The sequence below is a fragment of the Mauremys reevesii genome, linkage group 3 (assembly GCF_016161935.1).
Source record: "Mauremys reevesii isolate NIE-2019 linkage group 3, ASM1616193v1, whole genome shotgun sequence".
In the NCBI taxonomy this organism is placed as follows: domain Eukaryota; kingdom Metazoa; phylum Chordata; order Testudines; family Geoemydidae; genus Mauremys; species Mauremys reevesii.
In genome coordinates this window covers 199,691,676-199,704,359 of record NC_052625.1, presented here as the reverse complement: position 1 = coordinate 199,704,359, position 12,684 = coordinate 199,691,676, and positions in this window count along the sequence as shown.

Here is a 12,684-nt window from a genome sequence, read left to right as displayed (position 1 = left end):
CCCTCAAGGAAAGGGACACAAACTGAATGGGGGTTGGGAGCTATATTCTACCTCCCCTGGCTGATGAGTTTGCTTGCTGGCTTATTGGACAACTAGTGTGTCTCTCTCCATGTGGCAAGGTTGATTAAACCTGTTGGTATTTTGAGACGGGGGTAATTTAATGTGGTGTTGCAACGATTGTAAAATGGATCCTGTTGGGTATCCAAAAATGTATATTGATGGGGATGTTAGGTTTGATTCTGTGTCCTTTCACCTTGTGCTGTCATTTATACCAGAAAAAAATGGATGGAGAATGCGGCTATTCAGATGTGGTAGCATTTTATACCTTACTGGTGTAAATGACTGCACAAGGTCTAGGTGTAATGGAGAATCAGGTCTATTGTCTAATTAACATAGTCATATAAATCCCCCTGAATGGCGTGACTGGTTCATGCTTGTCCTTCTGAGCAAATCTACAAAATTCAATGAATTAGCTTTTCTAATCAAATGATCCAAGTGTGATACTTCGATTAACATTCCTAGAAGAAAATTAGGACTGATTTAACTTTTTAAAATCATTGAGCGAGGGGTGGGAGGAGATCACGTTTCTCGGTTTGCCTAGCAATGTACCATTTAAAAACAAAGTCTGTTTAGATACTTCTGGTTCCTCCAGTGGACATACAGCTGGTTTTCATTACCCTGTTGTGAGGTTGCACCCAGAAGTCCTAGTCAGGATTGGGATTCCATTCAGCTTTGTACAAATATGCAAACAATCCTTGCTCAAAGAGCATGCAATCTTAATGTTAAGATGCCAGTTAACTTGTTGAAACCACAAATAGAAGGAAGAAAGATGAGTAACCACAGTAAGAGCACATGGTAACTCCGGTTAGCTGCATGCACAACTTGATGGTTCAGTCATTTTAGTATTTTTGCTTTCTAAATACCAGCTACCCCCGATGGTCCCACAACCCAAAAATCATTAGTTGGCTCCGTTTTTAAAGTATCAAGCACGGGTGGGTTTTGAGGGAAACTGATGCAGAGAGGGTAATGGCTACCTTATGCATTGTTCAGTTAAAATGTATATAGTCCAATTTAGTGCCATTGTGGAGCTCTCTGCCTTGTCCTGTCAAGTTCCCCAAAGCCTTGTCGGTTTCCCAAAGGAATGAAGCAAAACAGTGAGAGAACACAAAATGCTGAACATCACCTGGAAAGACTCTTGACTGAATAATGCAAAGGGCTGCGTGTTCCAGGGCTTTGTCTGAACCAAGTGCACAGAAGGGAACACATTTCCCTTTTCAAAATTCCTCCCATATATCAGGGTCCAACTTTTCTACACCTCTGTTGCTTTCACCTTTTTGTGCAACACATGTACTTTCTTGGTGTAGCACGCAATGTGTTATGCAACATCATATGTGTGGGTGTCTTTTGGATCAGTGCACTCACTTAGCAAGAACACTGCATGGAAAGTAAAGTTAAGAGGGACTGCTTCATACAGTTTCTCACCTGTCTCACGTGTTGAAACTGCTTTTTGAATGGCTGCAGGCTTCCAGCAGAAGAGAGAAGTGTTCTTGAAACATATGCCATGGAACCAAGCATAAGGCGATTCTCACTCACCGTTGGCACTTGTCCCGACATCTTCAACTTTTTCCTGATGCTCGATGTACTTCCTCGTGAACCTTGCCAAATTCATTTTATGGATGCACTTCTTACAGCACGTAAGGTGCCTTTGAGCATTGTTTAACTAGGTCCTATGTGGTGGCATTCTCCAGAGATTCAGCCACTAGTTGGCACTCTCTCCCCACTGATGCCTAAAAATGATCAAGCTTTAAGTAAAAAAACATGGATTTTGCAATAAATGACTTGGGGATTGTAATTAAAGACGGTATATAATGTATGTTGTGCAACTCTGTGCATACTGTTTGCAGATGGATTCCAGTCATTTCTGGCTACGTGCTGACCTCTTAACCTGGGCCTCTATTACTTTTGGCATAATAAAGCTGATAATCAGTACCACTGGAACCCCCCCATTTTTTTTCTGTTGATAGCAAATCAGCTTGGAACCTCCTTCCATTTATAGGGATCTGTAGCATTAAAAAGAATGAATCAGGTATCATATTTTGCAAAAAGAACAGGAGTACTTGTGGCACCTTAGAAACTAACACATTTATTTCAGCATGAGCTTTCGTGGGCTACTGCTCACTTCTTCGGATGCATAGAATGGAACACACAGACAGGAGATATTTATACATACAGAGAACGTGAAAAGGTGGAAGTACCCATACCAACTGGAAGAGTCTAATCAAGTGAGATGAGCTATTGTCAGCAGGAGATGATAGCTCATCTCACTTGATTAGACTCTTCCAGTTGGTATGGGTACTTCCACCTTTTCACGTTCTCTGTATGTATAAATATTTCCTGTCTGTGTGTTCCATTCTATGCATCCGAAGAAGTGAGCTGTAGCTCACGAAAGCTCATGCTGAAATAAATGTGTTAGTTTCTAAGGTGCCACAAGTACTCCTGTTCTTTTTGCGGATACAGACTAACACGGCTGCTACTCTGAAACGTATCATGTTCTGAGCATGAACTGATAACACAGTACTGCCAGTTGAGAGCCTCAGCTGACCTTTGTGAGGGCTGCGGATTTGACAAGCTCCTGGTAAAGTGTCATTTCTAGGCTTCTTGTGTTTTGGTACATTTGTGCTTATGGGAGAAAGGCTTTTGAAGGATAGCCCACCTGACCCACTTCCACTGATGTGTTACCAAATGTCCACCAATCGGAGGACCTGGAACGAAGATCCCGAGGGGCAGCGTGTTTCCCATGCCCACACCACAGAGCATGACACCACTGCAATTATGAGACTGTAGATGTTTACTAATCAAAGGGCACCTCCCTTCCCTTTTTAACATTAACTTTCCCACAGAATCACACGTGCTCCCAGGCTAATAAGGAAGTAGCACATGTTGCAAGAAACCATTCAAAAAGAAGTGGGCAAGTGACCCCTCTGGAGTTATAGGGCAAAGGAGAGGGGGCAGGTTACAGATTGTTGTGCATTTAAGCTCCCAGGCCTTTTAGTCTGATAGCAGCATATTGGTGCCAGCTTATACAGTAACTTTTCTGAACTCTAGGTAGTGCAATTTGTATTTTCTCATCTCGCTTTGCATCTCTCGCCAAACATCTGCCGTCTTTTCTCCCTTGCCCTATCTGAGTGTGGAATAATTCATTGTATTTACTAGTCTGGGTGAAGAGGGGAGACACTCACAATGCCTAATTTCATGGCTCCCTAGCAGATGCTATTTTCCCCCAAACTGATATTGACATAGGAGCCCTTAGCTGAGCAACATGCTTTGTTAAGTTCGTGTTTCTCAAAGCTGAGACGTGATCCCTGCTTCCAGAAGCTGATGTCCTAAGTCAGGCAAGTGATCCTGGGACAGATCCTCACATACACAGGGTCAAGAAATCAAAAGCTTCTGCAAAGTAACAGGCTCGAAGGAGGGTTTTAAAAGACAGGGATGGTGTGTTTTCATCAGTTACTGTTTGTGTTATAGAATTGGGGGCTGTTGTGCTAGGCATGTTACATACACATAATAAGACACTCCGTTGAAAGGAACAGCTCCAAAATGGAAGGGTGTAATGGCTAATCCTATTATAGGGGGAAATATTCTGCTGTAATTATTTATTTACAAGTGGTTAATTTAGATGTGCAGTAACTACTGAGTGTGTCTGATGTGCTCGAACAAGGACTCCACTCAGGGACAGAAAAAGAATTTCTGATGTGCTGGTAGGGTGGGGAACACATCACAGGTCCTCCCCCAGGCATATTTTCTAACTTTAAGCACTTTTCCCTGGCTGCTCATTTCTTGGGAGTGTGAAACTGAAATTTTCTTTCCAAGAAAGTTTCCTTTACGGCATGAATGGGGAGACGTTTCAGAAGGGCACTGCTGAAATGAAACCGATTAACAGAGAAAGTCAACAGTAAAATGAACCCCTCCCATTTGTGTGTGGATAATTCTATCTGTTTTGCAGCTTCCACTTTGAGTGGTGTGTGTGGCGTATAAAGGGTTGATTTTTTTTTTGACTGCTTAGTATACACGCTCGTGCACCAAACTTAATGTGAGTGCTTGAGGTCAAAACAGTTTAAAATAACACCTGCAGTTTACAAATGTCCTTAAATAGGTGATCTCCCCCTCCCCCCTCCTTTTCAAGATTAAATGAAAAGCTCCTCCTTGGCTTAGGAGTTTTTCTTTCCTTTGCAACCTAAAACAGTCAGGATTCTGTGTTCTCTGTACTATATTAGCTGCTTTTTAAGTCATTGCAGGAGGAAAATAGCAGCTTTGATGTACTTCTTGGTAATTAAAGGATTCTTGCTTGTTTAGTCCTGTAGGTTTGCCCTCGTATTTAGTACAAATAAGGCACAGTCCTTGCCTTGAAGAGCTTAAACTCTAAGGGGCTGATTCTGCAATCCCTTATTCATCCAAGTGGTCCCACTGAGTTTAACAAAGCTCCTTGCATGAGTAAAGACTTGCTTGAGTGAGTCGGTGTTTGCAGGATTGGACCCCAAGCTGGGAATGTGGTTCTCACTTTCAAAAATTGCATTTTTAAAGGGCGTTTGTACGTCTAAACTCATGTGTATTTGTGAATGATCTGTGATCGGAGGCCCTGAACTTGCAGTGGGCTCTGAGATGGGAAGGAATGGCCTTGTCATTAAGGTATAGGGCTAGGACCAAGAGATCTGAATTCAATTCCTGGTTCTGCCACCAACTTCCTGAGTGATATTGGGCAAGTCACTTAACCTCCATGTGCCTCGATTCCCCATCGTTAGAATGGGAATGATACGTTGATTCTTCATCAAGCGGTGAGCAAACACAGATCAGTTCCAGTTGGTACTTCAGCCTGATTGCAGCTTGAGGGCAGGACCAAACCTGGCAGGCTGTCTCCAGAGTGGACCAGATCTGTGGACTGCGTTACTCCAAGAACAGACATTCTCAGGTAAGCACAGATACTTTCCTATTCTCCCACCCTTTGGGTGTGTCCTGCCTAGTTAGACTGTGAACTCTTTGAGGCAGGGACTCTCTCACACTTTCTTTGTACCGCGCAATGGGACTCTCCATATGGGTGCCGCCTCTAGGCACTCGTGTAACACTTGACAGCTCCATTATTATTTGTATCGGGGGTAGCCATGTTAGTCTATATCCACAAAAACAATGAGGAGTCCGATGGCACCTTAAAGACTAAGACCAGGAACCAATCTCTGTAACAAACCTCGTTGCCTACTCTGTCCCCATATCTACTCTAGCGACACCATCAGAGGACCCAGCCACACCACCGGGCCTCATTCACCTGCACATCTACTAATGTGATATGTGCCAGCAATGCCCCCTCTGCCATGTACATTAGCCAAACTGGACAGTCTCTACGCAAAAGAATAAATGGACCCAAATCTGACATCAGGAATGGTAACATACAAAAGCCACTAAGAGAACACTTCAATCTCCCTGGACCTTCAATAACCGATTTAAAAGTAGCCATCCTGCAACAACAACAAAAACTTCAAAAACAGACTTCAAAGAGAAACTACACAACTAAAATTGATTTGCAAATTTAACACCATTAATCTGGGCTTGAATAGGGACTGGGAGTGGCTGGCTCATTACAAAAGCAACTTTCCCTCTCTTGGTATCGACACCTCCTCATCAATTATTGGGAGTGGACCACATCCACCCTGACTGAATTGGCCCTGTCAGCACTGGTTCTCCACTTTTAAGGTAACTCCCTTCTCTTCATGTGTCAGTATATTTATGCCTGTATCTGTAATTTTCACTCCATGCATCTGAAGAAGTGGGTTTTTACCCATGAAAGCTTATGCCCAAATAAACGTTAGTCTTTAAGATGCCACCGGACTCCACGTTGTACTAGAGTTGTCAGCTTACTTGGAGCTGCCTAATAGATAAAGCGTGCTAAACAAATGGATCCCTGCCCTGAAGCTCTTGCAGTCTAAAGGCTCCAGTGGGTACAATGTGGTACAAAGCAAGGACGGGGGGTTATTACAGCTGGAGTTGTTCCTAGCACACAGGTGTGTCCCAAGAAGGCCTTTTGAGAGGCAAGGAAGAGCTTGTGGTATCCAGCAATCTAAAGGTACAATGGGCAGCATGAAAGAAGGCACTAATTAGGGAGCAGGCAGAGGAGACCTAGGGCAAGATCATGAAAGACGCGTGGGTGAGGAGCAGGGAGTGGAAAAGGAGACAGAAGGCGATTGAGCCAGAGGTGTAGGGAGGGGCTGAGTTACACAAAGCTTTGAAGATGAGGGGAAGCTTTAGTTGTTAGAGGGAAGAGGAGAGGAAGTGGCAACCATGTTGAAATGCAACAGTAAGGTGCTTCTTCAGGTTCTAACTGCACTTCAAGTCAGGTATTCGGCCAGAAGGCTGCAAAACCATCTGGAATCCATATCAAACGCTATTTGCCTCTCCCTTGTGCAGGCAGAAAACGTACTTTAATTCGAACTTCCACACGCACAAACAAGCGACTTGGAGCCAACAGAACCTGTATGTTACGGTTTGTTCATCATGGGTATTTTTAGTAAAAGTCATGGCAGGTCACGGGCAATAAACAAAAATTCACAGCCCATAACCTGGCTATGACTTGTACAAAAAATACTTGTGATTAAATCATGGGGGGAGGGGCGTTGGGGGCCATGTGTGGGGAGGTTCTGGGGGGTGCCCAGGCTCATCTGCACCAGCTGCCAGGAGCTGTGGACTGCTGCCCACGCCAGTGGACCTGGGCTGGCTGTGGACTGCTGCCCAGGGCCGTGGACTGCGGCTGCGGCAGGCCACTCAGAGATCGTGACCGGGGCTGCCAGAGCAGCAGCTGGTGTGGCTGTACCCGGGGTCACCTGAGCAGCTGGCCCTGGAGCCAGATGCTTGGGTGGCCCTCGGATCAGCCACACTGGCCCATGCAGAAGTCACGGAGGTCACAGAAAGTCACAGTCTGTGACTTGTGACCTCCGTGACAGACACAGAGGCCTAGTTGTACACCATCCTGGAAAGCTTGGGTCCACCCCTCCCTTCATAGATACAGACTCCAAGGCCAGAAGAGACATGAGAACATAAGAACGGCCATACTGAGCCAAACCAATGTCCATCAAGCCCAGCATCCTATCTTCCAGCAGTGGCCAATGCCAGGTGCTGCAGAGGGAATGAACAGAACAGGGTAATTATCGAGGGATCCATCCCCTGTTGTCCTGTCCCAGTTTCTGGCAGTCAAAGGCTACACTCCCGGCTACATTGGCACTGCTGCGATTGATGCAGCAGTGCTAATTTAGCGGGTCTGGTGAAGACACACTAAGTCGAAGGAAGAGCGCTTTCCCATCGACGTCTGTATCCACCTCCCCGAGAGGCAGAAGGTCAGTCGATGGGAGAGAGTCTCCCACCAGCACAGTGCGGTGAAGGCACTGCTGTAAGTTGACTGAAGTAGCATAACTTAGATCAACTTACAGAGTTAATGTAGACCAGCCCTGAAAGTCACCCAGTGCATGGGACTTGGCTCATAATTAGGGCTAGTGTCTTCCACCAAATTTGATAGGTTTCACAGCTGTTTCTTCCACTCGCGGTGACTTCCATCGGATGCATTTACCATCCCCATAGGTGCTGGAACTAGCTGTGCTGGGGGGCTGTCGCACCCCCTGTCTTAAAGCAGTTTACATTATATACAGGGTTTGCAGGTTGGTTCAATAGCTCTCAGCACCCCCACTATAAAATTGTTTCAGCACCCCTGGCCATCCCATTGAGCCCATAGTCTGTTTCGATCAGATTACAGAATGTAGAATTTTCTGCCTGAAAATTTGTTTTGGAACCAGTATTTTTGTCTATGGTTGTTAATAATATTAATGCTACTATAATGTAGGTGGGCTCATTGCCTTTTAGATTCACCCATTTTTATCCAAACTTTCCATGTAACTTTCCTCTCTGAGCACTGTGGAAGCATCATTTGGGGAATCCTGGGGAATCCAGGGAAATCATCCTGATTGAGTTGACAGTTACTGGCACTGAATCATTTACTCAGTCTAATTGGACCTTCTGCATCCAGTCTTGAGACCTGAGTGACTGAGCCAAAGGTTGCTGACTGGTGCATTTGTGGTTCACTTACAGGTAAAAAACTCATTTATAAAGAGACCGCTCGCACTCCGAAGGCTGTTAAACTATGACACCTGCACAATGAAAGTAATACTTGAAACCTGATCTGCTGCTTCCCTTGCTCTTTTATTATCATTTACACTTGTGCAAAGTGAAGTTATAATAGTCTTGAACACATTTCTAAACTGCAATTTTATTTTTCTGTTTAAGCTTTGAAGACGTTTTTCACAGGTGAGCGGCCCGGGCTCTGAGAATTGCTGTATCCTATCAACATTTTGTTTGACAGCTCGTTTTTACTCCCTTATTTTCCTTCTGAGTCTTGGTTACACTTTTTATTTTCTTTTTCTGACAGGCAGTTGTTCTTTTTTAAACTACTAGATGTTCCCCCCCCCCTTGTTTTCTTACAATCTGTTACTTGTGCTTATCAGCACCCCTTGTGATGCTCTTACTTATTTTTCAGCACAACTGTACCCACATTACATCCCCACTAGTACATTCGGAAGCAGTCAAGCCATCCTGAAATCCCTATTTCCTTCTTAGTGATTTTAAATAAATCCTCCTGAGTCAAATGATATTATGTCTCTGCCTGCAGCAGCCATTTGCAATTGATTATTTACTGATCGTTTCTTTTTGGAAAGGGGTCATTTTCCTTCAGAATAACTACAAAGGCTCCTGGGGGAGGGGGGGGGACACAGTGGTGGCAGTAGTCCCCACCTGACCTCCTTGTATAATTTGTAGGGCTGTCAATTAATTGCAGTTAATGCATGCGATTAACACAAAACAAATTAACTAGATTAAAAATAGTTGTGATTAATTGCAGTTTTAATTCCACTGTTAAATTAAAATTGGTATTCAATTATTTTTGGATGTGTTTCTACATTTTCAGATATATTGATTTCAGTTACAACACAGAATACAAAGTGTACAGTGCTCACTCTACATGATGATTTTTATTACAAATAATTTTCACTGTAAAAAAATAAGAAAATAGTATTTTTCAATTCATCTCATACAAGTCTGCTCAGTCCTACTTCTTGTTCAGCCAATTGCTAAGACAAACAAGTTTGTTCACATTTACAGAAGATACTGCTGCCCTCTTCTTATTTACAATGTCACCTGAAAGTGAGAGCAGGCATTCACATGGCACTGTTGTAGCTGGCGTTTCAAGGTATTTATGTGCCAGTTATACTAACCATTCATATGCCCTTTCATGCAGCGACCTGTAGGCTATAAAGTTGTACATTGTTTTGTTTTTGAATGCAGTTATATATAGATAGATACAAATGTAAAAATGTGTAAGTTGTCCTCTCACAATAAAGAGATTGCACTTAAGTATTTTATGAGGTGAACTGAAAAATACTATTTTTTGTTTGTTTTTTACTGTGAAAATTTTTGCAATAAAAAATATAAAGTGAGCACTGTGCATTGTGTATTCTGTGTTTTAATTGAAATAAATATATTGAAAATAGAAAAACATCCAAAATTTATAATAAATTGAAATTGGTATTCTGCTATTGTTTAACAGTGCAATTAAAACTGATTGATCACAACTATTTTTTTAATCTCGCAATTGTGATTTTTATTTAATCGTTCAACAGCCCTAATAATTTGTTTGACTATCGGGGTTCCACTGGGTGTCACTGTACCGAGTTGTACTGCCAGAACCATGTTTCAGAGGAAATCAAGCTTTTAACACTTTGCCATCCTCATACACATGTCTGCTTCCACTTTAACACTTCCGCAACCCCCGACTGTTTAGTTCCCTCTGAGCGCTGCAGTGTTAATTTGCTTGAGAGCTCTTTTATCTGCACATGCCTTCTCCTTCAATCACTTATCTCCCAAGGTGACATGTTTCTCAGCCAATTTTTCTTGGCAGCTGTGAGCTTATCTTTGTGTTTCTCAGCACTCCTTTAGCCCGGATTACTGTTCTCTCCAAGGTTGTCCCAGAGTCTTGTTCTTTAAAGCTCCTGTGGCATTCAACAGACCTTTGCTGTGCTCTGCCAGTAATTCTTTGACACAGGTGTCCAAAGTACCACCCTCTCTTTCTCTTATGCTACTGAATTTTTCTTTAGGAGAGAACAATAATTCCCCTTCCCCCTTTTAATTTTGCCCCCCCCCCCCGACAAACACACACATTTCTTTTATTTATATTTTAATCTAATAGCACTTACTGGAGTTCTTCTGGTCTCAGTCTCCCCCTACCACTTTTCTGAGGTGTCCATAGGGTCCATCCTTGGATTTAACCCAACTCTCTAGCATGGTACTGGCTTCCTCATACTTAAACCCTTTCAGTGCCATTTCCCTTACTGCTAGGTAGTGACCCTCACACTAATGGCTCATCATCTGGACCCCTGGGAAGGAGACTCTAGAAGAATTCCACTATGATTTTAACAGCTTCCACCCCATCATCAACCTCAGCCTGGACCAATCTACATGGGAGGTCCACTTCCTAGACACCACGGTACAAATAAGTGACGGTCACGTTAATACCACCCTATACCGAAACCCACCGACTGCTGTGCCTACCTTCATGCCTCCAGCTTCCATCCCGGACACACCACACGATCCATCGTCTGCAGCCAAGCGCTGAGGTACAACCGCATCTGCTCCAACTCCTCAGACAGAGACCAACACCTACAAAATCTTCACCAAGCATTCTCAAAACTACAGTACCCACACAAGGAAATAAGGAAACAACAAAACAGAGCCAGAAGTGTACCCAGAAGCCTCCTGCTGCAAAACAAGCCCAAGAAAGAAACCAAAAGAACTCCACTGGCCATCACCTACAGTCCCCAGCTAAAACCTCTCCAACGGATCATCAGGGATCTACAACCCATCCTGGACAATGATCCCTCACTTTCACAGGCCTTGGGTGGCAGGCCACTCCTCGCCCACAGACAACCTGAAGCATATTCTCACCAGCAACTACACACCGCACCATAATAACTAACTCAGGAACCAATCCATGCAATGAACCTCGATGCCAACTCTGCCCACATATCTACACCAGCGACACCATCACAGGACCTAACCAGATCAGCCACACCATCACCGGTTCATTCACCTGCACATCCATCAATGTAATATATGCCAGCAATGCTCCTCTGCTATGTACATTGGCCAAACTGGACAGTCCCTACATAAAAGGATAAATGGACACACATCAGATATTAGGAATGGCAATATACAAAAACCTGTAGGAGAACACTTCAATCTCCCTGGACACACAATAGCAGATTTAAAGGTAGCCATCCTGCAGCAAAAAAACTTCAGGACCAGACTTCAAAGAGAAACTGCTGAGCTTCAGTTCATTTGCAAATTTGACCCCATCAGCTCAGGATTAAACAAAGACTGTGAATGGCTTGCCAATTACAGAACCAGTTTCTCCTCCCTTGGTTTTCACACCTCAGCTGCTGGAACAGGGCCCCATCCTCCCTGATTGATCTAACCTCGTTATCTCTAGCTTGCTTCTTGCTTGCTTATATATACACACCTGCCCCTGGAAATTTCCACTGCTTGCATCCGACGAAGTGGGTATTCACCCACGAAAGCTCATGCTCCAATATGTCTGTCAGTTTATAAGGTGCCACAGGACTCTGTCACTTTTTACTAATGGGTGTGTTACCTGCTCCGGAGGAATGGATCCCAGGTTTACTCGGGGTTGTCACTGAGATTAGATTACTAATACCAGCTTCAGACGAGTGGATCCCCAGGTTTTGGCACCAAAATGTTGGGATGCCCTCCGAGACCTTTTCCACTCGGCTTATCCAGAACGCTTCATCCAGTTCTCTGGGTTCCAAAAACTCAGTTTGAATCTGGACTTATCACTCAGGTTTCTTTATTGGCCTTTAATAAAGCTCCAGTTCAGGCTCAGATGTTGGGGGAAGGGGGGGATTAGGATGCACCACAGCTCCAAAGTACATAATTATAAATCAGTTTATACATAGTTAAGCCCAACTAAACATATGTACATTGCATCATATGCTTTATGATTCACTTACTAATTTTGTGACCCAATCCCTGTATAGATCACAAGCATCCATGCACTATAAAGTGCAAGCAAGCAAAGCTGCAGCTGCAAGCTTACGACACGCGGCAAAAAAATAAAAGCCACCGCAATCCATCGGCAGCAGCTCCACTGCGCCGCTTTCTTCTTCGGTGGTACTTCGGCGGCGGGTCCTTCCCTCCGAGGGACCCGCCGCCGAAGAGCCCGATGTGCCGCCCCTCCCTCTTGGTCGCCCCAAGCACCTGCTTGCTGAGCTGGTGCCTGGAGCTGGCTCTGGGGATAAATATCCCTCCTTTGCAACTTAGGCAAAGATCCTCTATCGGGTGTTGAAATACCAGACTGATCTTAACCACACACTGAGCAACAGCCATCCTCACCCACTGACTCCAAACAACGTACTTACAGAGCTGAGGCCTGTTGTCACACTGCAGAAGTTCATGAGACCGGGAATAATCACAGGAATTAAATTTAAAAAAAAGAGGCGCACTAGTTCACAGAGCACTCGCTAGAAATAAAATAATTGAGATAAATGTTCGAGGGCTTTCCCGTCACCCTCTCCCCTGGTTCCAGTC